The sequence below is a fragment of the Lagopus leucura genome, unplaced genomic scaffold, assembly GCF_019238085.1.
Source record: "Lagopus leucura isolate 7727_CA_CO unplaced genomic scaffold, USGS_WTPT01 Super-Scaffold_100044, whole genome shotgun sequence".
In the NCBI taxonomy this organism is placed as follows: Eukaryota; Metazoa; Chordata; class Aves; order Galliformes; family Phasianidae; genus Lagopus; species Lagopus leucura.
Window position 1 is genome coordinate 92,980 of NW_024962291.1, and position 7,665 is coordinate 100,644.

Genomic DNA, 7,665 nt, shown 5'->3' on the forward strand with positions numbered 1-7,665 from the left:
AAAGTTCTGCCTTTCCTCAGGTTCCACTGAGGGGTCAGAACTGCAGTACCATGTCATGAGTTTTTTGGTAGAGCAGACTTCATGCTGCTTTCTGCTTCCCACAGCCCATCAAAGCTCTCCTTATTTCCAGCTTTCTTCACACAAAGTAAAGCCGTGCTGCACTTCTGAGGTCTCTTGTGCCAGAGCTGTAAGGAACTGCGCTCTGGCCAAGCCACCAAGTTCCCATGGGAACATATAGTGAGTTAGAGAAGAGGGCAGAACAGCTCTGAAAGCCCCAGCTATTCCTGCTGCAGCCAGCTGATCCTTTTGGAATTACAAGTACTTGGAGAAGGCAGCAGCAAGCTGCTCCTAAAAGGGGACTTTGTTGCCAATTTCAGTACAGTTTTGTAAGAGAACGAGTGCTGATTGTTAGCTACGCTAATTTTTCCTTCCTTTAGTCTGGGTCTAAATGTCATTAGCAGAGTCTGAACTGCACTGCTATACAGCAAAAGGTGATTGTTTGATCGGGTATTAGTAATGGAAATGCTTCTCTGTGATTATGGAACGTGCTCTTGCTAACCAGTGATGTCTCATGGGGAATGTGGGAATGGTAACCGTAGAGGAGAAACCCCTTTGTGGAAGCAAAGGCTCCCAACTCTTTTTTTTCTTTTCTTTTTTTTTTTTTTTTTTTGCCATCCAGGCCCAGGCTGGCTGGCTCCAACATGATTTTGGACATCTTTCAGTCTTTAGTGAGTCCAAATGGAACCACTGGGTGCACAAGTTTGTGATCGGCCACTTGAAGGTGAGCAACCAGTGCTGGGTGATCTACCAGAGAACAGCCCAGGAGTCTCTGCTGTTAAAAACAACCTCTGTATAAGAAGAAAGAAATGCAAGGAGCTGCTGGGGAGGGAGGACTATGGGCAGAAGGTGCAGATTATTAGTGGCACTGCATTCTCAACTCTTCTTCTCTACAGTGCCCTGAAAAAAGGTTGTAACGTACTTCTCCTGGGTAACTGTGATAGGATGAGAGGGAATGACCTTGAGTGGTGCCAGAGGAGGTTCAGATTGAGTTGTAGGAAACATTTATTCTCAGAAGGAGTGGTGAGGCCTTGAAACAGGCTGTCCAGTGATGTGGTGGAGTGGCACCTCCAGTAACAGTTCAAGAAACACACAGACATGGCACTGAGGGAGGGATGTGGTCAGTGGGCATGGTGGGGATGGGTTGGGGTTGGACTTGCCGACCTTAGTGGTCTTTTCCAACCTTAATGATTCTATGATTCCTGCAGGGAGCACCAGCCAGCTGGTGGAACCACCTTCACTTCCAGCACCACGCGAAACCCAACTGCTTCCGAAAGGACCCTGATGTTAACATGCACCCCTTATTTTTTGCTTTGGGAAAAAAGCTCTCTGTAGAGGTGAGACTTAGTGAAGTATGTGAGGTTGCAGCATGCAGTTTTGGAAAGCTGTGGAGAGCTGGGAGACAAGAGACTGGTTGGTTTGGTGAATGGACTGTGTCAGTATTTAATGAATGTATGGAAGAAGCACGTTGGCATTAGTGGACTTTGAATTGGTTTGGGTACGGACAGGGATGTCATTCAGTTCCTTGGGGGTGTCAGCAATATGATCTGTTACCTTGATACGAGAACACTGGAACAGTAGCAGCCTCAGGGGGAGGATAATCTGTTCACCCCCCTCCCTGTAGGCACAATTTAGATTCTAGATGTTTATTTCTGTGCTTTGGAGACTAACTGCGAGTAGGTGGGGAGTTTTACACACTGTCACCTTTGTCTGTAATATAGGCTTCTCTTAATGAAGCTCTATATTGGCAGCAAACTTCTCAGTGCTGTGTGGTATGTTTTCTTAAGCAACCATGCCCTCTGTAGGGCAAGAGCTTCCAGTGCACTTTACTGTTAGCAATGCAATAAACTGCCCAGCCCATTGCACATCCAAGGCAGGGAGATCAGGTTCTCTTCAGAAAAAATGGCACAGCAGTCGTAGACTGAAGTTCCAGGGAAAAAATGAAGCCAATGGCACTGTGGAGACTGGTATTGTTTGACAGGATATCTGTTTGATAGGAGGTATCTAAGCATGCTTTTTTAGGAATTGATAAGATTGTATATGGAAATGTCTTTACGGCCTGTGCAATTTGCTTATTTTAACAGCTTGGTGAACAAAAGAAGAAATTCATGCCTTATAACCACCAGCACAAGTACTTCTTCATCAGTGAGTGACCCTACATTTTATAGTTCTGTGGACAGCATGTTCTCAACCCCTCAATTTTCCACTTCACATCAGTGTGATTAAGAAGGCATGGTTGATATCTCTGCAATCTCTTTCTCCATTACAGTTGGTCCCCCAGCTCTGGTGCCTCTTTACTTCCAGTGGTACATATTCTACTTTGTAGTACAGAGGAAGAAGTGGGTGGTAAGTAAATTCCATTTTGCTGTTGGTAATTTTTCCTTGTATTACAGAAGCATTTCAGTTTAGGAAATGCTGCATTAATAGGAAGATCTTTGAGCCATTCATCTCCCTGTCAAGCAGGTGGGGTTATATGATTGGGAAATAATGTTTGATGGAGGAGAGGGGCAACTTTCCAGGCAGCCCTTCTCTGAAAAGTTCCATTCAGGTCTGGGTAACAAAAGGTGTTGCCCAAGTGAATGGTCTGATGTGGTTGTCCAACCACTCTCTGTCATATTTGGTAAGTTGTGGCAGTCAGGTGGTGTCCTTGGTGACTCGAAAAAGGGAAGCATTGTTCCCATGTTCAAGAAAGGTAGAAATGAAGATCCTGGAAACTATAGTCACACCTCTCTACCTAGAATATCTGTTCCATGATCTTCCCCTGTTAAGGCATATGGAAACTAGGGAGGTGATTTGAGATAGTTAACGTAGCTTCACCAAGGGCAAATTTTGCCTGACCTGTCTGGAGTCCTTCTGTGATGGAGCACCTGCACCAGTGGACAAGGGAAACGAACTGATGTCATCTATGTCATCATTGGTCTTCTCTAAGGCCTTTGACATGGTCCTGCTCAACAGTCTTGTCTCTAAATTGGAGAGAGATGGATTTAAATGCCAATAATTCTTCCTCTGAACAAAGTTCTATCTGTTCCCTTTATTACAGGATCTGGCCTGGATGCTGACCTTCTACATCCGATTCTTTCTCACCTACCTGCCCTTACTGGGCGTGAAGGGTATCCTGGGGCTTCATCTGTTAGTCAGGTATCATTCAACTTAAAATTGAGTGCATTTCCTCTACTTGGTTCCCTTCGTATCACCTCTTCAGCCTCCTGGTTATCTTTTCCATCTGCTCCCTATTCCATTCCCTTATTCCTTTCAGCAAGACAGAGCTTGTTTGTTTGGCACTTGTCTGTAGAAGGTCTGTATAGGCCTGATCTGCTGGACAGATGTTTGGGGTTCCTGGTGTTCACTTTATCAATTTTTTGACTAGCTTATATAAATACAAAACTTCATCAATTTATGATTAGCTTTTGTAAGTATGAGTGCTTTGTTCTGACTAGTTAGGTATTGGTGTGGGATCAGTGATGGTTTTGTGTTGTTTTTGTATGCACAGGTTCATAGAGAGTAACTGGTTTGTCTGGATTACACAAATGAATCACATCCCAATGCATATTGATTATGATAAGAATGTGGACTGGTTCTCTACCCAGGTAAGACCTTCTTTCCAAAGAGCTGTGTCCTTGAATGAGGGAACGTGCATAACACCCAAGAGAGCTGATCACAGCAGCGATGGAAACTGAGAGAGGAAAACATAAGCAGCTTGTCCTCACTGTGTGAAGTGAGTGATACGTGCAAAGAAAGGGGGTGCAGAAGTGGGATGGAGATGAATGCAGAACACAGATTCTGTCAAAGAAAAAAGAAAAACAAAGATGCTACAGTGGTCTTCAGATGGAGATCTTCCCATGTGTGAAGGGTGAATCTCACACTTTGTGTTTTGTCTCGTTTAAACTGAAGGCATTACGTAGTTTAAGTGAGAGATGTGAGGGGACCTGCACAGCAAATCACTTATCTTACTGGGGAAATCATGTCTATTCTCCTAGCAATCACATACCACAGCATGACCATCTCATGTTGACTTGAGATGGCTTTTGGAATTGCTGTATTCAGTGAGGAGGCATGTGATAAGGAACTTCTGCCTGCTTACTGTTGGCTTTGAGGCATGTAAGAGAAGGGGCAGTCCTCAAACACTACTTAATTGTTACATTTTTTCTCTCAGCTCCAGGCAACCTGTAATGTTCGTCAGTCCTTATTCAATGACTGGTTCAGTGGACATCTGAACTTCCAGATTGAGCACCAGTGAGTTGAAGCGTGGGTTGGGGATGTGAGAGTATTTCAGGGAGTGCTAGTTACATGAGACCTGAGGAGCCAGTTAGGTCCATGTCTCTCTATCAGCTAAGGCAGGAACAACGTAAAATGTGGCTAGTTTTTGTGTTCTTTATAAGGAGATGGAATCATCACATGGGAAATCCATACGGTGGTCATAAACTTTTTGGAGTGCTGGTGAGTACCAAAACCACTTCTGATATGGGAAGCATGGCATAGGAGTGAATGAGAATTGCCAGCTTCCTGCTGAGTACAGCTATTGAATGAAGTGGTGTGAGAGACCACTGCAGAATGCTAATGGCTGTAGGCATAAAGTGAGGCTGTGTGCCTCCTAAGCTTAGGTTCAGAAGAGATATGGGAACTGTGCAAGGCAATAATGGAATTCCCTTTGTTTTCCACTCCCCACAGCCTTTTTCCTACAATGCCTCGACACAATTACTGGAAGGTGGCCCCTTTGGTGAAGTCCTTGTGTGCCAAACATGGTATTGAGTACCACTGCAAGCCATTACTCACCGCCTTTGCAGATATAGTATAGTATGTATCAACTCACTGCATTCTCTGGGTAAAGGGCTGTTCAACATTAGAGTGAACAAGCAAGGGACATAGAAGGGGGTGTCCTCTTTTCATTCCCTCCCTCATCACCCCCAGTATTTCTTCTCCATTGAAAAGTCATGCATCTCTCTTCTACCATGCTTGCTCCTTTTGCTTAATTCTACTCAGGTTGTTTTCTTAGCCTTCCAGTCTTCATCTGATATAGACATGTGACTTGCTTCTTTCTTATCTTTTCTAAGGAGCTATAGACTACACTGACTTGTCTCTAAGGATCTCCTTTCCTTAATCTGTAGATGGGAATTCTTCCCACGAGTTTATGGGACAGTATAGATGCTGTATTTTATTACCTCGTTTCTAAGGAAATGTGGTTCTCTCTTGGCAGCTCTTTGAAAGATTCAGGGGAACTCTGGCTAGACGCTTATCTACATAAATAAGAAGCAGTGGATCCTCACAGAGGAATTCCCCACCCTTATTTCTTCCTGTGGAGATCGCCATAAGGACACTGCACAAAGGAGAGAGAGCTGGCTAAGCCAGAGGTGGGGAGGTGACACAGCTTAATTCCAGTGATGAATGTGATTTATACAATTTTTTTAAAAGGTGTGTTCTTAATTCTTCTTGTGCTTCTTTCATTTCTCTTCTCTGGTGCTGAGATACAGGGAAAAGTAGAATGGAGGAGGTGGTTCCATCAAGCTGGAGGCTTCTTTGGGACTGGGAACAAATTGCTTTCTGTCTGCTGACACTTCATTTGCTGAGTATATAGGAGAGAAATCTCTTGTCTAACATAGGCTTTGTTGAGGTGGCTTCTCATTATGAATGTAGTAAGAAAGCTGAGACAATATGCGATGGGAGTAATTGAAATGTGGAGGCAATAAGAGGAAATTGTGTATGTGCTATGTTTTCAAAAACCTATGTGTAATCAGCAATGGCAATAGAAGTCCCCAAACCATGGGGCAGTGGGGAGCGTATGAGAGCTCATACCACTATTAATGTATATATGGATGATGGTGCAAAGGTGCAGGCAGCAGTTCTATAGGAATAAGCGTGAGGAAATTAGAGACCTAAGGCAGAGAACAGGAAAGTGCAGGCCTGTGGATGTGAGAGCCTGGAGTGCCATTTTCTGTGGGTATGTTCCCCTGCATTTCTCTTCTGTGCTGAAGGCCACTGAGTTATTTGACCATTCCTAACTTCCTATGGAGTCTCTGCAAATGATTTCCACAGTGCCATACTTCTGAGTGTTATTGAACTAATACGGAATATCCGTAGTTGGGATCCCTACGTGGGTTGGGTTACTACGGAACCAAAAAGTGTGTTGGCCTTCTGAAGCTTCACTTCTTTTTTTTAAATTCAGGATGAAAGGGTGATTTGCTTAGCAGAATACTCAGCATTTCTGGCCCAAGGAGTGTTATGGGTTCCTGTAGAATAACTGAATTGAGTTGTAAAAACATTATGGTTTGGGGTACTCTTAAATTACATCTAACTCTTCAGCCAACTGAAGTCAGCAGGCTGCATATCTGCAGGCACACATCAGCCAAACCATTACCGATCTTTCCCTGTTGGATGATGTGCCTTCAAAACACACCCCAAGAGGGCATTACTGTGTGATTGATTGTAATGTTAATTAGCCTTACTGTGTTCCCCAGTGTATTTTCCTTTACTGCACCAGTGCTACAGCTGCCAAACAGGATACAGCTCTTGGCATAGCAGTAATGAAGATGTCTCCATCACGTCTTTGTCTTCAAGCATTTTAGGTTTTTTGTCTGTTTTTTGGGGACCAATCCCTTTTTCTGTTGTCTCTCAGGTGGATAAATAAGATGTAGTTTTCCACGTGTTTTGTGCTCTCTTTCTTGCCCAGCTGCTAACTGTAAATACAGTGCCTGATTTTAAGGAAGATAATGGTGCTTTTTCTGGTCAACATCCAAAAGGAGTATGGCTTGTGAAGAGATAGAGGAAATGCATCTTCTCAGGCTAAGATTATTTTTAAGCACAGAATAAAATCGTAATGGAAATAATAAAAATATAATTAAATCATCAATAACTGTTGATTTAAAAACTGTAAAGGAAATGGGCCTTAGTCACTCTTTCCTATCTTGTTTTTTCCTGCTGTTTCTCTCCTTTTATTATTAGAACTGTTGATGGAGGAAGTCTTAATAATAAAACTTCTTACCTTACAAATTATTGCTGTCATGAGAGTAAAATATTTCTGTGTAAGAGTCAGCACTCTTTAAAGCATGGAATAAATGCCTACAGCTGCAGAAAGAGCTGTGGTAGACTTCAGTATTTGTATTTTGGAGGAAGGGATTGCTTAATCAGCTTTGTCATTTTTAGCTTGTGTGAAGTATGCAGTACAAGCAAACCAAAATGAAGTGTACCAAAACAAAACCACATGCCATGATGAGGAGGAGAGGGAAAAAATGACCCCTGGATCTGGAAGTTGCACTTCCGAAACTTAGCAATGTTTGCGTTTTAGGAAATCAAGAGCTGTTCTGTAAGGACTTGCATTCAACAAGTATTAGCTTTCAGATGAAACCTCAGAGTGGCTCCATTAATCCCATAGCAGCAGGGGCAAGCCTCGCGGCTTTGGCTGTTCTCCTGGGCAGTATCACCCAAAACTTTGGTTGTGGAATGGAAGGTGGGGGAAGATTGATGTTTGACTGCATTTAAAGGTTTCTGCAACCTTGGATTGTTGGCCCTAAGCCACAAGCAGCAAAAGTCCTGTTACACTGGTCTGAACAGCTGTGGTTTAATGTCTTAGCTCTGTAGTAGATACCCCAGGCTAGGCTTTTCTAGCATGTGGCT